Source organism: Eschrichtius robustus, chromosome 1 (genome assembly GCF_028021215.1).
Source record: "Eschrichtius robustus isolate mEscRob2 chromosome 1, mEscRob2.pri, whole genome shotgun sequence".
Lineage (NCBI taxonomy): Eukaryota > Metazoa > Chordata > Mammalia > Artiodactyla > Eschrichtiidae > Eschrichtius > Eschrichtius robustus.
In genome coordinates, this window is record NC_090824.1 from 11,485,730 (window position 1) to 11,508,934 (window position 23,205).

Consider the following 23,205-nt stretch of genomic DNA (forward strand, 5'->3'; position numbering starts at 1 on the left):
GCTCTCAGGTGCACTGGGACCCCGGGTGGGGAGACCCCTGGCTCCCCAGGGCACGGTGGGAACGCTGCTAAAGGTGGCAGAGGGACCTGGGAAATCGGGGTATCCACGCTGTCTGCCTGTGGCTGGAGGTTACTTTTGAACTGGAGTGTTTTTCTTCTCTCGTCCGCTTCCCTTCATGGAGAAGGGCACCAATGTTTGTGTGTTTGCGGACCACCTACTATGTGCCCCGCCGGTGCAGCTCTCTTTGCAAGAAGCTGTCATTGCATGTCACTGGATTAAGCCTCTTTGAAGCGAGTAGCAATACTTGGCATGTATGTGATTTGCTGTCTCATTAGAGCCTCGCACCAGCCTTGGGAATTGGCTGGGTTGGTGATTCAGGGCCACGTGTCTAAGAAGGGGAATCCATCCGCAGAGAAATGGGGTACCCGGCCCGGGGTCCCACAGCTACGGAGTGGCTGGTGCAGAGGAGGTGCTGGGTAGATGCTTGCGGTGTAGAATGGCTTTCGTCCCTCTGGGCTCCACCCCCCCGCCCCACCTCCCCATGCTGGTCACAGTGGGGGAGACTCCGGGTGTTTTACTAAGATCACATTCTTAGTCCATTACAGATGCCTCCAGTCTTGGGTCAGGTATGCCTCACCTTGTTCCACCACGGTGGCTTTGCCTCTGAGAAGCTGTTAGTTAAATCCTGTTCTCAGTGAAAGCCTGAGAGAATCAAGCTCCTCACGCCTTTTGCAAACTCTAGGTGGAAAACCCTTTTGTTATGCAGTGTCTCCACTTGGTAGGTTTGATTCTCGAAAATGGGTCCCACTTGCATTTTTGTCCCTGTTGGGTCACCAAACATAATGATGAATTGAACAATTGGGTTTCCTTATCTCCTGGTGCGCGGAGCAAGTGGCCAGTCTGAGCTGGCCCGCGCAGGCTGGCCTGGCAGTACCTCTGTGCCCCTCATGCCTGTCCCCTGGGCCTGTTGCTCCTTTGCCTTGTTCCAGCCCGCCAGGAGCTCTTCTCCCCACGGCCAGAGGGGCGCACCTTGTATAAAACAGCTCCTGGCTCTGCATCCCTTGGTCTGGGGATGGAGTTGGCTGCCTTCTCTCATGCTGGCTTCCCCAGGAGAAAGCAAGCTTTTCGTGGTCAGTAGGGCATGCCGAGTGGCCGGGGAATTCACAAGGAAACCAGGAGGAACTTGCAGCCAGAGCTTTGAAAGTGGGTCTGAAGACTTTTGCAGCGTTAAAAAGGGGCACTTGAACATTGCACCGCAGATACGCACACTTGTGGAAAATGTGCCCTAGACACTGAAGAAATGTGGAGAAGCCCCTTTGACGTGGTCTCGAAGTCTGGTGCTGCTGTTATGGTAGGCGCCCGAGCTCCCCCTGCAGTCATTTAAGACTTGGGAAATCCCCACTGATACCTTGCACCCTTTTTCCTGAGGTCCCTCTGTATTTGTGTCATCCTGTGTCTGCAGCTAAAGCATGAGGCTTGTCATCTGGTTGGTATGTTTTGCTTGGTAATTAGGAGGCTCTCGCAAAACAGTTCCAGCCGAGACTTGTGGCTGGGTCCTCAGGCTGGGCTTGCCGATTGGCTTTCCCTCCCCGTGGACCCTCCTGTCTTTAAAGAGGGGGCTTCAGGGCAAGCTGTGATGTCAACCATTCTGGGGGAAATCCAGCACAGAGTGTTGATTTCTCTGAAGGGGTTATTGTGTTCAGAGTCTAGTTGCGTTCTTCTGGCCAAATGGGCTTCAAAGAGAGGAAGGGAAACATCTGGGTCATTCTAGAACCTCAGGAAACCCACTTTGTGTTTTCATCAGGGGTGCTTTAGATATTTTGTCACTTAAGCTTAGGAAGGAAAAGAAAACACCAAAAAGAATTTTTCTGTTTCTTCTCTCCTTTATTACTTTCAGGGCAGCGCCCCCTGGTGGCCGCATTTCTGTACTGGGTGCAAAACACTCCCACCCTCGAGAGTGGCCAGAGTCCTTTGCTGCTCTCGCGTTTGATGTGAATGCTGGTGCAAGTTTCAGTGGCCGAGAAGGGGGTGTAGATGGGCATTGTCATGTTTTTGACTTTCACAATCCGTGGGTGCAGCGCTCCCATTTGGATGGGTGATGAATTGTCTGTGAGTTCCATAGTTAAGAAGTCCAGAGATGTTTGAAAATGGCTTGAGGCTCTGCTCCGAATGTTTGGGGCAGTGTCAGTGGCAGAGAGGATGACCTGAGTGGATCGGGGTGAGTTGTTTGTTTAGTCGAACGTCAGTCAGGCCTTGTAAAAACCTTAGAGCAGGAAGGGATGTGGGAGATCATCTCACCAGTCCCCCCCCCCGCCCTGACCCCCACCACTCCCATGCCCCTGTTTTTCTTGGCCGCACCGCCCGGCTTGCGGGATCTTAGTTACCCAATCAGGGATCAAACCCGTGCCCCCTGCAATGGAAGCGCCGAGTCTTAACCACTGGACCGCCAGGGAAGTCCCCCCAGCCCCTTTGTTTTACAGACGGGGATATGACATGAGACAGAGCAGCCTCCATACTTTTGTTCCTTTTGTGCAATTTCTAGAATGGGTCCAACCTGGGCACCTTGAGACCCATACGGAAAGCAAGTCCTTTCTCCTTGGGCATCTCCGACAGTTGGGCGGACCCCCTCATTATCTTCACGGGGGTCCAGCTGCTGCCGTTTTGTCTTGGAGACACTTCCTTGCGAGGCTGAGCTGTGGCCTCAGCAGGTGTAATGTCTGCTCTCTGAGGGGCATCACCCGCTGCAGGCGTCCGTGGGCCGTTGGAGCAGGTCCTGCTGGGACACCTTAGCAGGCGTGAGGGCCAACCCTTCGGACCCTGGTGCACCTCGATGGGATGGGCTTTCTGGCTCCTCAACAGATGGGCCTTGGCTCAGCTTGTTTTTCGCGGCACTGTTTGTTCCCGCCCCTCTCCTGCATGTCTTCCCTCCTCCACGGGGACGGCTCTGGTGTTCTCTTACCCTCCTACCTGCCTTCCCCTTCCCCTCACACTGGAGCACCCTCGCATCTCCCTCACACCTCCCTTGGTGCCTTTTCGAGAAGTTCAGAAGGAACTTCAGGCGGGGAGTAGAGAAGGAAAGCTGTTAGTTGGAAATGTCTTGTAATTTTTTTTTTTGGCTGTGTTGGGCCTTCATTGCTGTGCGCGGGCTTTCTCTAGTTGCGGTGAGCAGGGGCTACTCTTGGTTGCTGTGCACGGGCTTCTCATTGTGGCGGCTTTCTCTTGTTGTGGAGCAGGGGCTCTAGGCCCGCGGGCTTCAGTAGTTGTGGCACGCGAGCTCAGCAGTTGTGGCGCACGGGCTTAGTTGCTCTGCGGTATATGGGATCCTCCTGGACCAGGGCTCGAACCCGTGTCCCCTGCATTGGCAGGCAGATTCTTAACCACTGCGCCACCAGGGAAGTGCATGTTGGGTGATTTTTTAATTTTTAATTCTCTTAGTTCTCCACAGTGCCCTGTGTGGAAAGCCTGGCTGACCTGGTTCCCTTTGTCCGTGTTTTCTGTGTCAACCCTCCAACGCCTCACCCCCCCACTCCTCTTTCCTGCGGCTGAACTTGTGTTGCAGGAGGTGGTGGAAAGGCACAGGACATCACGAAGCATTTTGGTGTAGAACGTGGGTGAACCTCTGTCTGTCTTTACTGTCGTGTTACCTGACTTTTTAATGCTGGAACCTCATCTCACATCATCCTCCCTGTAGCTCAGGGTGGCAGAATGGGGAAACTGAGGCTTGGGGCATACGAGGGACTTGCATTCAGAGTGGAGGGCTTCCCTGAGCCCAGACCCCAGGTCTCTACACCTGAGGATGTGGCTGCCTTGTTTATTAAGAAGTTCTTTGCCCAGCTTAGGCCTGGGCTCTTGGAGGCTCCAGAAGGAGGGAGCTGGGAGTTTGGTGTTAACAGTAACCTGGCCTCCAGGGTACCCCCAGGCCGTCCCTTCCCCTCAGGGCCCCTCAGGGCCTACATTCCTGTCTTTATTTTTATTTTTAAATTTTTTTATTTTTTACTTTTTTGCTGCGCGGCATGTGGGATCTTAGTTCCCCGACCAGGGATCGAACCCGCACCCCCTGCAGTGGAAGCGTGGAGTCTTAACCATTGGACTGCCAGGGAAGTCCCCATTCCTTTTTTTAAATGAAGGAATCCAGAAGGTTCGTTTTTGCTGGGATGGTTTAGCATTATTCTGTGCTGGGATTCTTTTGGGAGATTCATAATGGGGAGGAAGGAGAATCTTTTCCTAGATTAAGTGGTGCTGGTCTGTGAGTGGGTATTTTTCTGTTTGTCTTAGTGTCTGGATCTGGCACCATTTTGGGGGCGTGGAGGTGGGAAGAGGTGCTGACTTAGGGTTTCTTTGCAGCTGTGCACCAGGACTGTCCATACCCGGCCTTGCAAGTAAACACTTTCCAACAGCCTCCGAGGGAGCAAACTGGGCTTCCCACAGGAGAAGACGGCCATCTGGGCTCTGCTGTCTGTTGATGAGCCTGCCTGGGTCCCAGGCCTGGGTCTACAACAGGCCACCTATGTGACCCTGGGCATGTGCCTCAGTGTCCTCATCTTTAAAGTGAGGATGATGACAGTATTAGCTCAGGGTTATGAGCCTTAAAAATGTCAGCGTGCGGATGCGTACTGTGCCTGGAACCCTGTGAGCGGCGGTTGCGGTCCTTGGTGAGTGGGTGAGTGCGCTTCCGCCCACGGATGCCTTTTTATTCCCAGATCTTTGGCATTTGCAGATCGAGTGTCCCCGGCCTGGGCAGTTTTTGAGTGACCCTGGAGTCCGGGAGGGATTGCTAACTGCTCATCCTGCCTGGGTGTGAGGTGTGTGGGGGGCCGGTGGGCATGGCTAAGGAGGGGGGGGCTACCCTGCCCGGTGCCTCCCAGCATCTCCCTTCACACCCGGCCTGTGGGACTCTTACAGCCCCCTTTGGGGTGGGGCTGCCGTCCTCACCTGTTTTATGGATGGGGAGCTTGAGAAAATTACGTTCATGCCACATGATACTTTCATTTTTTTAAGTTCTGAGATTCAGGAGGAGTTTGTGCTGGGTTTCCTGAAAATGCCAAGAGTCTCCATGAGCAATCATGATGCTGTTATTCACTAACATGTATTGCTTTATCTTTTTGAATATTAAATACATGCACGTGTTAAAATAAAACCCAGAGGATTCAAAATACACAATGAAAAGGACTCAAAATACACAATGAAAAGTCAGTCCGTTTCCTTCTTGTTCTTGAGTTCCGGTCACTCAGGGACATGTGCTGTTGGCAGTCTCTTTCTCTGGAGGTGTTTTTTTTTTTTTCCTTTTTAACTTTTTTTTTTTTTAATTGAATGAAAGATTCTTGAAATTCTGTAGTGCTTTACAACTTTCACAAGTTTCACACATATGATTTTATATAATCCCATACTAACCTTTTTTTCAAAAAATCCCCTACTCCTATATTGCCCCTCCCCCCTCTCTCGAGGTGTTTTGTGCAAAACACACACGGTGCGTGTGTGTGGGTCTCTTCCGCCCATATCGCTTTGCCCTCGGCTCCTTTCACGGAACACCGTGTCTTAGAGAAATTGAACATCACTGCTTCTTTGGAGACAGTTCTGTATCACTTGCCCCGTTTCTTTAACGGCTCTGGGGTCCAGATCTTAGAACAGTGGACCGTATTTCTTGCCCTGTGGTTGGCTTCTGCCGGTGTAGATGATGGGGCAGGGAGTGCTCTGCCCCATCGCCTGAGTGCTCATTGCTAGGTGAGTGAGCCCTGGGTGAAAGGGCGTAGGCATTTTACTTTTTCGTGGCAGTTCTGAAACCACTGCCAGGACGGGGCACTGCTCACAGATGACAGCGCGTGGGAGGGCCTGTCACGCACACCCTCCCCAGCACAGCTCGTGGACAGATATTTCTGATCTTGGCCACACACATGGGTGAGAAATGGCACTTTTGGTTTGCATTTCTCTTATGACGGTGAGATTGAGTTCACGTAGGCGGCGCTGGCTGTGCTTGGGCAGGCGTGGGGCAGAGCTGGGCCCACTTGTGCATCAGGCCGGGGCCTCCCATCCTAACCGCTGGGCCCTCCTGCCTCCACGGGTTATTTCTCCCTCGTGATTTAGCAGGTTTGGGGCATTCAGTAAATGCTTAGTGAAGTGCCGCATGAGTGCAGTTCCTGAACAGTTGGATGTAAATAGGGTTTCTGTTCCTACTTGTATTTTGAATTCAGCTGGTAAGCTAGCTTTTTGAGGGAATGTTCTGGTACCTCCTTTATAGAAAGTAAGATTCATTTAGAAAGCAAATCATCATTCAGGAACTGAGCACCTACTCCCTCCCTGGCAAAGCCAGAGTCTTAACCCCCTTCCCTCTTGGTGCATGAATCGGGCCCATCCCGACCTTTCCCCCTCCGCTGGCCCTCGGGGACCCGGCCTGGGTGTGTGGCCTGCTTAGGGCAGAGTGCCGTGCTCCCCAGGGAAGCCCAGGCAGGGTGCGGTGGCTTGTCCAAGGGGACACAGCGGGACGTGGTAGGGGTCGGGGGAGGGGGCACTCGCCCCACTCCAAGACCAGCGCGCCCTCCCCGCTGCCTGCTGAAGCCTCTTTTCAAACAGTGCTTCCTCTGGAGCTGTGAATGAGGCCGTTCCCATTGGGCTGTTTGAATTCCGCCTGCTGCTTTGTCTTGCCTGCTCCCAGCTGCCCTCAGAAAGCAGCTGCCCTTGTGGCCTGTGCCTCCCCAGCTGGGCCTCATGGGCAGGATTGCCTCAGCCTGTCGGGCTGACAGCTCCTGGGGGTGCCCCATTTTTAGGGCTCAGGGGGGTGGGTCTGTCACTGGCTGTGCAGATTTGGGAATCATTCCGTGAAGGATCCCCGGACTCCTGCCCCCTTCCCTCCCAGGCCCGTGGGTGCGGGGCGCCCACCCTGTTAACTGCCCTTGGTGTTCCCAGCAGCCCTGCCGTCAGAGCCCGCTGGGTAGACTCTGCTAAGCCGCCAGCTGCCCCAGAGGGAGAAGCAGGACACACAGGCCAAAGTCCCTCCCAAAGATAGCTTCCGGGAGATGCCTTTTTTTTCTTTCCTTTTGCTCAGGATCCTAAACCCTTAGTGCCCCCTGGCTGCCCTTGTTCTTTCTCTCTGCTCATTGTCTGTCTCTCCTTTGGAAAGTTGGTTCCATAAAAGTCGAGACTTTGACAGTTCTGCTCCCTGCTGAAGCCCCAGTGCTTGTACCAGGGCACACAGTAGGGGCTCAAGAGAGCATGTGTTAGTGGATGAAGGAACTGACTGGCGGGTTTTGGAAGCCTTTTCTGTGTCCCTGTGACTCAGCCAAAGCTACTTGTGACTCTGGAGTGCTCTGGGCCAGGAAGGAAGACCCAGGGTGAAGGTGGTAGGTCCCAGGTCGGGGAGGAGACCGTCGGCTTCATTCCTTCATTCCCTCAGCAAGGCCCGAGCATCCACCCTGGCTTGCCTTGTGCTGGTCCCTGCCCCCCTGCGCCTGGTAAGGAGATTAAAACGCTGCAAGGTGGAACTAGAGCCAGGAAGCCTGCAGATGGGAAAGCCACGACAGGAGCAGCTGCAGCCACTTCAGCACTATGTGGTCAGAGAAGGCCTGTCTGAGGAGGTGACGTTTAATGAGGGGCGAGTGCCTGTTTCTCTAGGAGCTAAAGAGCTTCAGGACGGGTGGGGTCTGCTGCCCGGAGGTCATACGCCCTGGCCTGCCTCTGCTGTGGCCCTGGGTTCCCTGAGGACTGAGGGCAGCCGTCTAGGGAAGAGCAGGCTGGTTTCCACATTAGACAGGCGGTGGTCAAAGGAGGCAGCAGGGTGTCCTGCAGTAGCGTTGTTCCCTGACAGTGTGAAAGGGGACCAGGGGGGTGGCCCTGGAACCTTCCTCCACATGAGGCTGCAGCTGTGCTCTGGGGGCCAGACAGGAGGACAGATGCTCCCCTCTGGCCTTGTTCAGTCCAGCCTTTGTGTTCAGGAATGAGCAGTTCTGGGCTTTGGGGGCCTGGGGCGGGGATGGGTGGGGGACCCTATGGCCCTGGTAGGCCCTAGGCCAGCTGACCCTTCCTAAAGCTCAGGTTAGGCCTCAGGTGCCCAGGGAGTGGGGGGAAGGATGCTTGCTCTCTTTTACACTCATTTACCTTCCTCCAGGCCAGTGTTTGCTGAACTCGCCCAACAGAAGAAGCACTGGGGGCACCAGTGAAAAACGTATCCTTGAGTCCACCCCCTCACGCTTAAAATTCTCCAGGGAAAGGGTCTGGGAGCCTCCTCCTAACAAGTGCCCTGCTGATTCTTCTGGGAAATGGACACTGTCATTTCCCCAACAGTGTTACTAGGCCTCACGCCCGAACCATCAGGCACGTTTGACGCTGAGTTAAACAGGCTAAAGCAGCTTCTTTACTGTGGGGCTTCTCTGGGACAGGGGCTTTCCAGGAGGGCATCTGGGATGTAGAGGTTCCCAGGCTGGTCTGTTCCCGGAGTCCCTGTGCGGGACTCATGTTCCCCGGAGCCCACCCTGGGAAACTCTGGTGAGGCACTTGCCATCTGCTGCCTCGTTTGAGGCTCATCACACGGGAGGGGGGCAAGGCAGGGGCATCAGGCTGCCCACCCAGCTTCCCTGCCTGCCGGTTGCTACCTTTTGGGCAGTCCTGTTTCCCCTTTTAAAAATGTCTCGCCTCTGGCTGCTGGTTTGCACTGAAGTTACTTAGAGGTGGGTCCTGAGGCTGGGGAGGAGCTAGCTTTTGCACAGGAGACGTTCCTGGGGACCGGCCCAGCCAGGTGCACGCTGGTTATCAGGCCAGGGCCGGGAGCAGAGGCCGGAGCACAGCCTGCGGTGCCTTATTCTGCAGTTGAGTCTGCAAACCCGTTGGCTCCTCATCAGCCTTCTGCCTGCTCGGGTCTTAGAGCCTCTGAGCCATGAAACCAGAACCGGGGGGCTTGTCCAGGAGGCCCTCCATGCTTCAGAAGGGCTGTGTTGAAGTTCCCTCCTGTTCCCTCCTGGATCAGTGGCTCATCCCAGATTTCAGAGCACAGGGAGAACTTACCACGGGCCGGGCACTATTGTAGGTCGGGAATCTACTCTCCAAGGCGGTGTATCTCCATTTGCTAGATGAGAACACCGAGGCTTGGGGAGAGGCGAGATGACTTGCCTACTCACTCAGCTGTGAGTGGCAGAGCTTGGATTCACCCTCGGGGCTCACTGACTCTTGGAACCCTGCTGTTTCTACGCTGCCAGGTGGCTTTTATCTCCGTCTTGAATGTGACATCTTGGTACCGTTGGACTGATACCCAGTTTCAGAAGAAAATCAAGGCATTCTTTTCTGAGCATCCTCTGTGTGCAGTTACGGGGCCCAGAGGGGTGGTGGGTGGTGAGATGGCTGTAAACTCGGAGCACAAGACTTGCCTGATTAACTGTAGATGACTGACAAGCCATTCCGCCTCCCCAGGCCTCTGCTCCTCCATCTGTAAAGTGGGCATAGGACACCCACCTCTAGGGCTGCTGAGCATGGCAGGTGCTTCGGACGTGACAGGACTCCCCCTCCCTGTGGGCCACCTCCCACGCCCTCCTACCCGACCAGGCCAGGGTCTGGGGCCTTTGACACATCTCTGGTGGGAGCCCCCAGCCCAGGGCAGGCAGAGAGCCTCCCTTTCCGGCTCCCCTATCCTTTTCTGGTGTGGGAGACCTCCAGCGCCAGTGCCCAGGACATGCCCCCAGCCTCTCAGCTCACTGCTTCCTGGGAGGGGCTGTGCGTGGTAGGTGGCTGCAGAGTGGAGGCCCCTGTGGGAGTTTTGCTTTCATTTCTGCCTCACACCCTTTATCCATCCAACAATTGAGGGCTGTGGTGTGGAAACCTCCGGACCCCTCCCTGGGGCCCTCGTCCCAGCGCAGGTTGCTAGGCACCCCCCTTCCTGGTGGATGAGTTTGGGTGCTGTGGACCCGTGCAGCAGTGAGCACCCCGGGGGCGGCCTGGGGCTGCGGAAGGCTCTTCCTTGCCGTGCATTGGGCTGGGTCCCATGGAGGGGAGGGTGGTAGCAGGGGGGTGCAGGTTGTGTGTGGCTTTCTGTTCTCTACGGGGGATGGGGGGGACCCTTGGAGAGGAGAGAAGGGGGCATGTGGGGGAGGGGTATTTGTGAGTCCCCAGGGGCTGTTGTGCTGTCTCCTGCCCTCCCGGGTTCCTGGGCGTCTTTCTGAGGAATGTTCAGTGCTGTGGGACTCTTGGTTTCTCTCTGGATGGGGTTTCCTCTTTGTTCCCCAGCCTATGGTACGGAGGCCCAGAAGGAAGATGCAGAGGTAGCCCCAAGTTGCAGAGCTAGTAGGTGGGGCAGCTTGGATTTGAACCTGGCCTTGCTGACACTAAAGCTTATATTCTTTAAGATTTTATTCTAAAAGTCCTAACATTCATTGTGGGATCCTTGAAGAGCAAAGGAATTCTGGCCATTCTGTCAGAGATCTGTTCCCGCCTCCCTGTGGGCAGGTCTGGGCAGGGGCTCCAGGGTCCTGTCGGGAAGGAGTTCTGCTTCTTGTGGAATCAGCCCCCAAGCCCCCTGCCTGCACTTTGACCCGGGTGCAGCACGTTGTGGCCTGTGCCTAAGGAGGTTCGGTTGCTCAGAGCCTCGCTGCCTGAGCCTCTGGGCCTCCGTGCCCCTGCTGGTGAGGGATGTGCTTACTCCCTTGGGGGAGCTGCTGTGGCTGCCCTGGCACGGAGGGGGCAGTGGGGTCCGTGGCTTGAGGCCGTGGATGTCGTGGCATCATTTCCAGTGTTACGAGAACAGCTGAGCCCTGGGAATAACAGTGGCTCCCGATTCTGGAGCTCCAGCCACGGGCCTGACCCTGTGCTTGAAGGCTCTCAGTCCACACACTGAAACAGGCTCAGAGAGGGTGAGGGACCTTCCCCGGGTTTCATAGCTGGTCACTCCTGGGGGCGCGATCTGAACAGCACTTTCTGTGAGTCTAAAGCTCCAACCCTTGACCATTAACAGTTTTTTTCTTTGTAAACGAAGGCAGAGGATGAGAGGATGGCTTTCCTTTTGTCTGAGCTCTTTTCTGATGACCCGTCCTTGGTGCCCTTTAGTTTTTAACTTTTCTCTTTTTCATTTTCAATTTCAATTGGATGTATGGCTTGTCTGGAGTCAGGAAGTTTAGGTGCTGGCTCCGTTGGTGTCCACTCAGGCTGGGTATCAGCTGAGTCACCTTTCAGCAACATCGCCATCCGTCCTGTGGATGCCGAGTCCGGGCCGCCCAGTTTGCGACGTGCTCTGTCCAGACAGCATCGTTCAGATTCCCAGGATCCTGCCACTCCCGCCTCACACGCTCCTTCCTTGAAATCCTCTGAGCCTATGTGGATGAGGCCCCATGGCCTACTCTTCTGTTTAAATTGCCATGCGTGTCCCTCTTTGGGGTCACCTTGGGGAACCTTGGTGCTTTTTCTGCTGAAGGTAGAGGGTTTTGGAAGCACCTTGGAAAGACCCCAAAAACCTGGAAGGCTCTTGGGAACATTCTCATTGGAGCCATTCCTCGGCTTCAGAAGTGGGGGGGATGCTTGTGAAAGAGCTTCAAGATCAGGAGCAGGAACTTGGAGTCAGGGGTGCTGGGTTCTGGCTGTGTGGCTTTGGGCCAAGCCACCTAACCTCTCCGAGACTTTCGTTTCTATACCTGAATTGGGAATTTTCTACCAACCTGCAGCAGAATAGTTCTGCAGATTGGGTGAGCTGAGGCAGCTTGAGTCTTTTTTAGCGCAGAGCCTGGCCCTTGGTGGGCAAATGGTAACTCTGTTATTCAGAGTCAGCCATTAAAGGGTGATGGAGCTGTTGACCCTGGAGCTTATGTTTGAGCAGCCCTCATATCTGGGAAGAAGATGGGCAAGCTGAGTTTCGGAAGCCTCTTAGGTAGGGCTGTGCTGGATTCCTTGTGATGTCCCGGGGACAGTGTGTATCTTGGTCAGTGGTGGGATATGAAGGCTGACTCAGCCTCTTACTGGATGGGTGACCCGGGTGTGTTTTGGACCCCTCTCTGGTCCTTAATTTCCTCCTTGATAAGAGTCAGCCTCGTGCGTGCGCACAGGAGGGGCTCAGCACACAAACCTGCTCCTTTCTTGTTCAGGCCAGAGGCCATCTCTGACAGAAGCAGGGGAGGGCTGCCCTTCACTCCCCCAACCTGTAGTCACGCCCTCTGTGTCGATGGGTGATGGAGAGTAAACCTCCCCTGCTGGTGAGATGTGGAGGTCCGCCGTCTGAGAGGAGGAATTTCCCCAAATCTTGGAGCCAGAAGGGGTCCTTGCAGGTGAGGATTTGCAGCTCAGAGTGTCCGGCCTTGATGGTTCATGCACACAGGGAATCAACCCGATGTGCTGGGCCTGAGCCCTGGAGCCCACAGATGCTCCTCCTTTGGCTTCCGGGGAACCGCAGGTCGAATGTGAGGCCGGGGTCTATTCTGTTCCGTTCTGAGCCACTGTTGGCAGACCCCGCCTCGTCCAGGATGAGTTCTTTTGGTTCATGGGCCCAGGCAGTTGGGGGTAGGACCCCCAGGCTGGTGGTCTTTCCTGTCTTTCCTCCAACTTTGCCAGGAATGCCGAAAGGGCAAGCTCTTTGGATTTGGAATGCTGCCCTGGGCAGGGCGGGGGAGTGGGCGGGTAGCCGTTTGGGACATGGACAGTTCTGGGGTGGGGGGAATGGGGACTCCCCTGGGAGTGAGACCTGAGGACTGGCCAGGTGCCTGCAAATCTGTCTTCACTGCTGGAGGACACAGTGGGGCAGCCGGGGCAGCCGTGTCCTCCAGGCTTCTCTCTCTCAATCAGCCAACAGACGTGGAGAGTTGCTGGGATGAAGTTAAAGATCTGAGTAGAAGAGCGATTGTCTGACTGATTTCTACAAGTGGCAGCAGTGTCTTCGTTTCGGTAGAAGCCTCAGTGCCAACTGGGTTCAGTAATAAAGGGGCTCCTGTAAGTGTTAACTCCATGCAGAGGTCTGGCTTCAGGTATAGGTGGATTCAGGGACTCTCATGGTGTCCTCGGGACCCGGTCTCTCTGTGTCCCTGGCCTCCCTCGTGTGGCTTCATTCTCAGGCCCATGTGATACAAGGTGAGTCCTCACAACTGACCTTTATTCTGAGTGCCGAGTTCCTTGTGTTACACCCTTGTGTTCCTCCTTTGATCTGCGTTACACCCCATCAGGGTGTGGGCTTTTAGTACCCCTGTTTCCTAACAAGAATAAAGGCACAGAGAGGTTAAATAACTAGTCCAGGGTCACAGCTAGTCGGTGGCAGGGCTGGGATGCAGACCCGGGCTGGTGGCTTCGGGGCCTCCCTGCACCTGGGACGTAGGTGAGCCTGGGCCACAGCCAGGTGCTGGGGCCGGGGAGTGCCCCGTTCCCTACCACGTGATCTGCGTGTGGGCTGGGTGGACCCCACGCGGGAAGCTGGGGACTTCCCTGAAGACAGTGGGATTGGCCGCTGGGCAGCCAGGGGAGGTGGGGATCCTCTGTGGTTCTGGGCTCCGGGGCCAGGGCGCTGTTCCCAGGGGGGAGGGACGGCCACCTCCACAAGTGAGAGCCTGAGGCTGGGCCCCTGGCTTCCTCTTTCCCCTCAGACAAACCCGAGCTGGTTCATTCCCACGGCGGGTCGGACGCAGGCAGATTCTGAGGGCCCTGGGCCCAGTGGTCACGCAGCGGCATCCTGGAGGAAAGGCTTCTGTAACCCTGCCTTGAGGGATGGGGTCTGGGGCCTTGGGCAGAGGCTGCCTGGAGTCCAGGGTGAAAGCCGATGTCTTCCCGGCCCTGCCGCGTGGAACTGTGGGGTTTTGACACCGAGTGTTTGGGGTGAAACAGTCTTGTGTTACGTAAACACGCCGTCGCCCTGTTGCCGTCTGGCCCTGTCCCATGCAGGCTGGGGAATGTTTAGGTGCCTTTCCCCCGGGAGCCTGCGGGATTTCGCAGCTGTGAGCTTTTGGCCTGGGGGCTCGGTCCTCCTGCAGAGGGGGGCATTAGTGTGGGACGCGGGCTCTGCTGCCAGCTCTCCCACATCCGAGCAGGCCTGCGGGGAGTGGTTCTACCTGGAAGGGGAGGAAGTGACTGCTGACGGCCGGTGGCCTCACACCCGGGCCCTGCACTCCTCAGGGCCCCAGTCCTGAGGGCCCCTGGCGAAGGGGCAAGGCTGGAGGCCGGGAGAAGGCTCAGCGTGGTGGGGCCTGGTGAGGGGTTTTGGTCCCTCATGGTTCCTTTCTGGAACCAGTGGGAGAGCAAGGACCCCTTGAGAAGCCGGTGGCTGCCCTGCTCAGTGCCCTTGCCCTGCCTGCCGGGTGCCTCGACTTGGGTGTTCCCGAATTCTCATAGGCCAGCGGTTCTTCTTAGTGGTGTGGCCTTTGGTGGCAGGTAGATAGAGGTAGTGGTGGTGGGAAAACAGTGGAAGGGAAGGCTGTCCCGGGCCCTCCTCTTTGCTGTGGCCACCGTGGACTGCAGGCCTGGCCTGACATCTGTCAGCCCCCCGGTAGCTTCCTGGGGCTGTGTGATCAAGCAGCCGGGTCACGAAGCTCACGTCTCATTCATTCTCACTGTCGAGCTGTGTGGCCTTCATCAGAGTCCCTATTTGAGGGTCCCCAACTCAGAGGTCCTGGGGAGCGAATACTTCTGGCTTAGCTGGTCGGACTGCTGTTTGGGCCCGAGTTGTCAGCTCATCAGGTCTGTTATGTGAGGCTGCGAGGAGGGGTCATTTCAGTTTATCAGCTGATTAAAAACAGCACTTGAAAACAGAAACCAAGCTGGAGAAGGTCAGTGACTTGTCTGCACGAAATTCCATAGTTTCTTGTGGGCAGGTTTACATCTGACTTGTGAATAGCACTAAAAAACTTCTGTTAAAAAAGAATAATGTACGTGATCAAAATTTAAACCACACCTAAGAGCGTGCAGTGAAAAGTCGGCCTCCCCTTACACTTCACCCCAGGCCCTGGAGGCCGCCGTGTTACCACGTTCTCGCCTGTTCTCTCAGACACGTGTTGTGTCTGTGTAAGCCCTTGTGTACCCACACACACACACATGCACAGCCCCCTTTTTTGTTTCTGAAACAGTGATGGCCATTATCCATGCTCTCGCACAATTAACTTTTTTTTCCCTTTAATATAGCTTATGGGTGGTTCTATACTTGTACAGATGTTGAACTGTCATTGTCTAGGAAATAATATATGAACATAGCTTTACTCTTCTGTTCTAGTACAACCTCAGGCTTGAAAAAGACCCCTTGTCAGTTTCTCTTGGGGGTTCTAGGCTTGCCCCGGGGCTCATGGTTTACCTTCTCCCTTAGTCTGCCTGGGCTGCCGTAACAAATGTCATAGGCTGGGCACCGTAAACAATAGGCGTTTATTTCTCACAGTTCTGGAGGCTGGGAAGTCCGAGATCAAGGTGCCTGCCAGTTTGGTTCCCAATGAGGGTCCACTTCCTGGTTCATAGATGGCCACCTTCTCTTTGTGTCCTCACGTGGTGGGGAGAGAGCTCTGGTCTTTTCATCTTGTAAGGGCAGTAACCCCACTGTGGGGTCTCTGCCTGCATGACCTCATCTAACATTAAGTACCTCCCAAAAGCCCCCCCATCCCAATACCATCGCATTGGGGGTTAGGGCTTTAACATGAATTTTGGGGGGACACAAACATTCAGTCAGTAGCATCTCACCTGGCAGGGGTTGTACAGGGGTTGCCGTCCATCTAAGGCTGGGGGTCCTCAGTGCGTGTGGGTGTCTACCTCCTGCCCCACATGCATGTGGCCCTTACTGGAGGTGCTGCCTGGAAGGAAGCCAACAGGTGTGCTGGCCCAGGCCCTCCACTGGCTCCTGAACCCAGCCCCAGTGCCCAGGGCATGACTGACCTGGGGCAGGTGATGGGCCTCCTTTTCCTCGTCTGTAAAATGGGGACATTAGCACCCAGTTGGGAAGTTCGGGGGATCAGAGGAGGTGATGGCTGAACTGGTGGAGGTGGTCTCTGACACATGATGGGGGAGCTGATTATAATTTACGCTCTTCCCCAAATAATTTTTTTTTCTGCCTAGAGATAAATATTTAGAGAGCTGAATATCATCTGTGATCTCAAAACTGGTCAAAGGAAGGGGTAGCTGGTGTGGCCCCTTAAACTGGGAAGGACCAATCTTGGTTGATAGCCTCCTAACCCAGCACTCTTGCTGGGGCCGGTTGAGGGCGGGGGAGGGGGTCCTCTCTAGCTCCGCCAAGTCTGGATTTCCTCAGCTGCTTCCGTCAGAGTCTTCCTCCTTCCCAGCCCCACGTGCTTCTGGGTGCGGTCCCCCACCAGCCAGCCCCCCACTCATGCTGAGCCCCTGCCGAAGGAAATGAAAGAACGTCATCTTTTTTCTTGGCATTTTTGTTCCTCTGTAAAGACAGTGTAACATCATGAAAGCAAAATTTGAAGAGACAAATCATTCCTCTACTCCTCACCCCACCACGTCTAGTTCCTTTTTTGTATCTAAAGTTGCAGAGTTGGAAACATCGTATGGGTAGCTTTTTGATTTTTGCTTTCTGCACACAGCCTTGTAGTGTAAACTAATTCCATGTTGCTACAGTCTTTTTAAAAATTAAATAAATAAATAAACTCACTCACTTACTTATTTATTTATTTATTTATTTTTGGCTGCATTGAGTCTCCGTTGCTGTGCGCGGGCTTTCTAGTTGCAGCGAGCGGGGGCTACTCTTCGTTGCGGTGCGCGGGCTTCTCATTCCGGTGGCTTCTCTTGTTGTGGAGCACGGGCCCTAGGCGCGTGGGCTTCAGTAGTTGTGGCACACGGGCTCAGTAGTTGTGGCTCGCCGACTCTAGAGCTCAGGCTCAGTACCTGTGGCTCACGGGCTTAGTTGCTCCGCGGCATGTGGGATCTTCCCGGACCAGGGCTCAAACCCGTGTCCCCTGCATTGGCAGGTGGATTCTTAACCACTGCGCCACCAGGGAAGTCCTGCTACAGTCTTTAGAGTGAACTTTTAAAAATTTCTATGAACTTTGATTATGAACATTTCCAACATGTATAAAAGAAAGAATAATAAAATGAACTCCCTCCCCCCATACCAAGTATTAACCATTATTAACTTACGGCTCATCTTGTTTTATTTATTTCCCTCGTATTATTTTGAAGAAAATCTCAGCCATAGTTCATATGTAAATAATTTAGTATGATCCTTAAAAGCTAAGGACTTACATAATCAATATGATCATGTATTTATAGTTTAATTTTCCTTTTCATAAACCAAATATCTTAAGAGATAATAAAAGTGTCATCATTCCCTCCCCTTGTCCCCCGCCTGCTGGCAAAAAAGCTAAGGACTTAAAACATATTCCCAATGATGTTATCCCACCTGAAAATAAAGTACAATAGAGGATGGTCCCTCTTCATTGCTACGCGATATCTCTGTTGGGTGTCTACACTGTGATATATTGAGCTATAATCTTATGATTGAATATTTAGATTATTTCCAGTTTTCTTGCTCGTGTGAATAATGCTGTATTGGATATCATTGTGAATATAATTGCCTTCCTTCTCTTTCTGATTCCATTACGTGTAAGTAAGAGCTTTATCAGTTATTGTTGAATAACAAACCATCCCCAGCGTAGTGCCTTTAAACAGTAACCACTTGTAAGCTCACTGCTCTGCGGCGCGGCGGTTCGGGCTGGGCTCCCTTGTGTATCTGCAGTCAGCGGCCGGTCAGTCAGGATCTCTACTTCTGCGGCTTGGCCTCTGCTCAGCCAGGGTGATGGGGGTGACCCGGCCATGGGTGTCTCATCGCCGAGCAGGCTGCCTGGGTGTGTGCTCATATCCAGGGCGCAGGGGTCCAAGACAGTGGGCGTTTCCAAGGCCTCTGGAGGCCTGGTCTCTCCACCACAGTCTGTTGGCCAAACAAGGTTCAAGGCCCACCCGGATTCAGGGGGTGAGAAAAATGAACTTCACCTCTTTCTTTTCTTTTTTTTTTTTTAGTGCATAAATGGAATTTACTCAGGGAAATATTGAGGCTGTCACATAAATCACCTGTTTCTGTAGAACAGTTGCTTCTTAACCTTTCTTAGAGGTTGTGGAGATCTTTGAGATTCTGATGAAAGCTATAGATCCTATTCTGAAGAAATGACATGTAATAATACACATATACCAAAACACAGAGAACGCCACAGTCTCTCTGAAGCAAAGGTTCTATGGATCCCAGGTGAAAGCTGCTTGTTTGACACACTTGGCTTGGATTTTCAGGAAGGACGATGTGTAAGCATTCTTTAGAACAATTATCTTGTAAGATTTCTACAAGATAATCCGCCAACGAGCAATTCCATGGTCACATAAGTTTGGGGAGCAGTGCATACCTGGAGATTTAAAACACACAATAGCATATTAGAAATCCTAAGACACTTTGCCAGAAAGAAACCTTACTGTCTTTGACTTAGCGTTTTGCGTTCGACATGTTAGCATCTCAGAGAAGACATTTTGGGAGACACAGCTTGGTCCAGTATCCACTCCGTGACTTATTAGCTCTGTGACCTTCAGCAGAGAGCTTAACTGTGTGAACCTCGGTTTTCTCGTCTGTGAAATTGGGGCAATGATACTAATGCCACTCTGTTGGCTTGGTCGCAGCGGCAAAGTCATTGCAAAGGGTGCGGATGGCCAGGATGGAAAAGGCCCCATCCTTTGGAGCTCTGGTCCATGGGGGGAGGTGTGTGTGGGTGACAGACATGTCAACCAGTGAGTTAAAGGGGTGATTTCCGGAGGGAACAGGAAATGAAGTGATAGCAGTGATGTGAAGCCGTCTGGGGACTGTCCCCAGGGTGGTCAGAGAAGGCCTTTCTAAAGGAGAGACTCCTTCTGTGACCTGACTGGTCAGAAAGAAGCAAGCTGTGGAGAGTCTGGAGCATCTCAGGCAGGGCGAGGAGCAAGTGCAAAGGCCCTGGGGTGCCTTAGGGCCAAGGAGCTTGGTGTGTTTGTGGAGCAGCAGGGAGGAGGGCTTGGCTGGAGCCAGGCTTGTGAGGTGTGAGGGAGGGAGCAATAGAGACAGAGGTGAAGCCAGATTCTTCAGGTCTGCCCAGGCCGTGGCGTGCAGCTTGAGTTTTATTTATGTGAGAGGGGACAGCAAAGACTCCCATCAAATCACCCCACAAGATAGTCCTTGAACATCGATGACCCCTTTAAAAGCTTTGGGCGGTGTTCAGAGCTCCAGGGCAAGGTGTTGAGGCTGTTTGTTCGTATTCTCCTTGAGGATGTTAAATGTCAGCTGAAAAGCATTGGCTCCTTGCGCCCCTGGGGCCGTGCTCAGCCCTCAGGTGGGTGAGGACCTGTGTGTGTGACTGTGTCCTGGAGCAGGCTGTCCTCCTGGCTGGGCGGTCACAGGGACACTTCTGTACACTTGGGGCAGCCTGGGCTCCCCTCCCTCCAACTGAATAACAAAGTGCCCACAACCGGCTTTGGAAGGAGGGACCTGGGTTTCAACCTTGCTTCTGCCACTTTCTAGCTCTGTCGTTTGGGGCAAGTTGTTGAGCTTCTCTTGAGCCTCAGTTCCTACATCTGTAGGATAAGCAAAGCACTTTTTAACATTCACAGTTGATGCGTCAGTTGAAATAACGAATGTAAAGCCCTGTCGTCCACCGCCTGCCGCATTTATTTATTTATAAATGTTAGAAGTACCCCATCCCAGGTTCCTTGGTAAACGGGAGGCAGATGATATTGAAGTTGTGGAGGTGGTGTTATCGGCTGGTGCTGTGGGTGTGGGTTAGAGCCGGTACTAAGCTGGGAGCACCCAGGAGCGAAGTTGGGTGCGGGAGATAGAAGCGCTGAAGGGTTAGGCTAGTTAGCTCATGTTCGGAACAGCGGTAGTAGTCGGGGGCTGGGGCAGCTTTCTCCGTCTAGAGGATCCAGGAAGGCTTCCGCTGGGTCTTTGAGGGTCGGCCGGCAGGAGATCACTGGACAGAGGAGTGTGGATTTAAGAAAGTCCACGTAGTGAGCCGGCATATGGGAAGCTGTGATCTGTGAGGTCAGGGGTCCTCAAACAGCGACTCTGGACGTGTCGGGTCAGGGGCAGATGGGGGCTGCCGAGAGCCACTGGAAGCCTGGGCTGATGAGCATCTAGAGAGCAGTGAGGTGGGGTCCAGGGGAGGGAGCACCTCTGATGCTCTTCCCCACTCTGTGAGCGGCAGGTACGGCTGTGCAGGTGAACAGGTGTGGTGAGGAGCCTGGAGCCTGGAGGGTCCCCCCCCCCCCCGCCCCCGCCCTGCCCCCGGCTCAGATTCTGGCTGCCCTGCTGGGAGGTCCTTGCAAGTCTCTAAGCTTCTCTTGGGGATGGTGACAGTCCCCACCCCTTGCAGCGCCGGTGGGTGGACGAGAGGTCCACGGATGGCACTTAGCACACGGCAAGCACTTGATGATGAAATGGTGGCTTTTAAACTGGGTCCTGGAGGCCGAGCCCGTCTGACAGCCTCTTGTTGATTTAGGCGAGGGGTGGTGTGCAGGGGTGGGGGGACGTCCCTCTTAGCCTCCTCTGAGCTGTGGGCACAGATGAGTTTCCAGAGCAGACCGACAGATACAACCCTGCTGCTTGTTTCCTTTCTTTCTCATTGCGAAGCAGCGCAGAGCAGCTACCTTCCTCTGTCTGCCTCCCTCCCCTGCCTGGCAGCCCCGCCCCCTGCCCCCTCCCCCTCTCCCCCTCCCCCCACCCCAGCCTCCGGGAGGGAGGGAGGAGGAGACCCCACAGGCCCTCAGGCCTGAACCAAGGAGGAAACGGAGGCTGGAGGCTCTTGCCGAGGCTAAGTGACTTCTACTGGACCCCTCAGGGTTAGAGCTGGGTGACCCCCAGAGCCTCCCTCCTGAGAGGGGTGGAGCGAGGCCATGAACGCTGGAGGGAGCGTCCCAGGAGCCCAGTGCAGTCCAGTCCGTCTGGACCTTGGCATTTGGGGCAGGCTTGAGTCAAGGTCAGGTGGCCTTTACCCCGTGAGCCATCCCTGCGGGAGTCTGGGCCTGTCCCGAAGGCTGTGGGAGCCCCAGCAGGCATGTGAGCTGGGCCACTGGCCAGCTCCCGTGGAGGACAGATCAGAGGTGGGCTCTGGGGGGGGGAGGGGAAGGCACCCATGGTTGTCCAGGCGAGAGGTTACGGGGGTCCAGAGGGTGCGGTGGCAGATGGAGGTGAACTGGGCTGGTGGCTGGGGACACGTGAGGACCTCATGCTCAGGGTGTGGCAGGCGGCCGCCGCACCCCTGGAGCTCGAGAGAAAGGCAGGAGCCCGCCTGCCCCAGGCCCGCTGAGCAGAATCTGCGTTGTGGCGGGATCCTCGGGAGGTGCCTGTGCACGTTACACACTCACGTCTGAGAAGCACTGGGTGGACACCTGCTGACCCCTGGGTGTGGGGCTGGGGGAGGGAAGGGAGAATGAGGCCAAGGCCCGACCACGTAGGGGCAGCGGGGGAGGGAGTTGTGTTGGATTTGGGGTGTTCATTGCACTCAGGTTCCTCACTGGGGTAGTTGAAGGCCTAGCGGACTTTCTGCGAAGCGCTGAGAGCAGTGCGCAGCTCTGCTCTTGGGGCTCCAGAACCGGGGGGGCCTGTCCTCTGTGAATGAGGTCGGGCCTGCCCCCCAGACTTGGGTGCTTGTTCATCTGCCTACCCGGTCAGGAAGTGGGCATTGAGTCCATAGGTGCACGGCTGTGGGTCGTAGAAGTAAAGAGAGTCCTGGGACTTCCCTGGTGGCGCAGTGGTTAAGAATCCACCTGCCAATTCAGGGGACACAGGTTCGAGCCCTGGTCTGGGAAGATCCCACATGCCGCGGAGCAGCTAAGCCCGTGCGCCACAGCTACTGAGCCTGCGCTCCAGAGCCCGTGAGCCACAACTACTGAGCCCGCGTGCCACAACTACTGAAGCCCACATGCCACAACTACTGAGCCTGCGTGCCACAACTACTGAAGCCCGTGTGCCTAGAGCCCATGCTCCGCAACAAGAGAAGCCACCGCATTGAGAAGCCTGCGCACTGCAACGAAGAGTAGCCCCTGCTCACTGCAACTAGAGAAAGCCCGCATGCAGCAACGAAGACCCAATGCAGCCATAAATAAATAAATAAATTAATTAATTAAAAAAAAAAAGAAGTAAAGAGAGTCCTGCTTTTATGAGCGTCATTTTGGGGGCACAGGTGGTGGCGAGTGTGAAGAGGAGACAGCTGGGGGTGGGGAGCCCTGCCCTGTGGGGACAGGCTCGGAGGGGCAGATCAGGGGGTGTGTGGAACTCTCTGGGGTTTGTCCTTGTGCCTCTGTGGGCATCCAAATCCAGGATCTAATCACGGCGTTGTCAGGAAGACGTTTGGGAAGGCTGACCTCAGGTCGTCCTGCTCCAGAGGCTTTCAAACCAGAAGCTGGGTAGTTGAAAGAGACTCTACATGCAGGGAAGTGTTATTTTTTTATTTTCAGAGAATATAAATGTATTGAAATAGACAATATAGTCACACAATTCAAATCAAAAGGCAAGAAGGGACTTAGAGTGCAAAGGGTCTAGCTGTGCCCCTTCACCCCTAGCTTCCCCCTTGGAATTGTTCCTAATTTTTTATGCTTCCAGGATATTGTAGCAAATGCAAGCAAACACGTGTGCGTACCTATATCCATATTTACATAAATACACATACACACACACACATATGCATATTTATTTATTTGAAAGTCTTGTTGTTTTGAACCAACTCCATGTCCAGGAAGATCCAAATCCTTGTTCACAGATTTCTGTAGCTCAGCCTTGGTACGATTGACATTTCGGGCTGGATCCTTCTGCTTGTTAGGGGCTGTCCTGTGGATTGCGGGATGTAGCCTCCAGCCACTGGGTGCCACCCCTTCCCCCATTGTGACAACCAAAAATGTCTCCACGCATTGCCACATGTCCCCTGAGGCAAAATCGCTTCCAGTGAGAACCACCGCTAGGCTGGCTTTGTTGCCACCCAGCCACCAGGTGTGGGTGTGGCCTGCTCTGGTGGCCGCTCTGGTGGCTCACTGTCCTCACACATCCGTCGAGGCCCGCGTGGCAGTGTGCTTGTGGGCACTCCGTGTGGCTGGTTCTCTGGCCTTGGGGTCATGGCTCTCCTGTTCCCTTGTTGGAGACCCTGAACCTATCCCTTTATACTTCTCCAAACCTCGATTTTCTCATCTTTGAAATGGGGCTCTTATAGCCTTTCCCTTCCTTGGGTGCTGGTGCAGACTGGGGATGCCAGTGTGGTGCCCCCCACCTCCTGAGTTCCAGGCTCATCCTGGGTGTGACCTCCCTGTGACCTCAAGTCCCTCTCAGTT

At 54.5% G+C, this 23,205-nt stretch overlaps 1 protein-coding gene across 2 annotated transcripts in view; it reads left to right on the forward strand.

The window, feature by feature from the left end:
• The window catches only part of ITPK1 (inositol-tetrakisphosphate 1-kinase), a 160,469-nt gene that overhangs the window by 1,016 nt on the left and 136,248 nt on the right, over positions 1 to 23,205 (forward strand). The window lies entirely within an intron of this gene.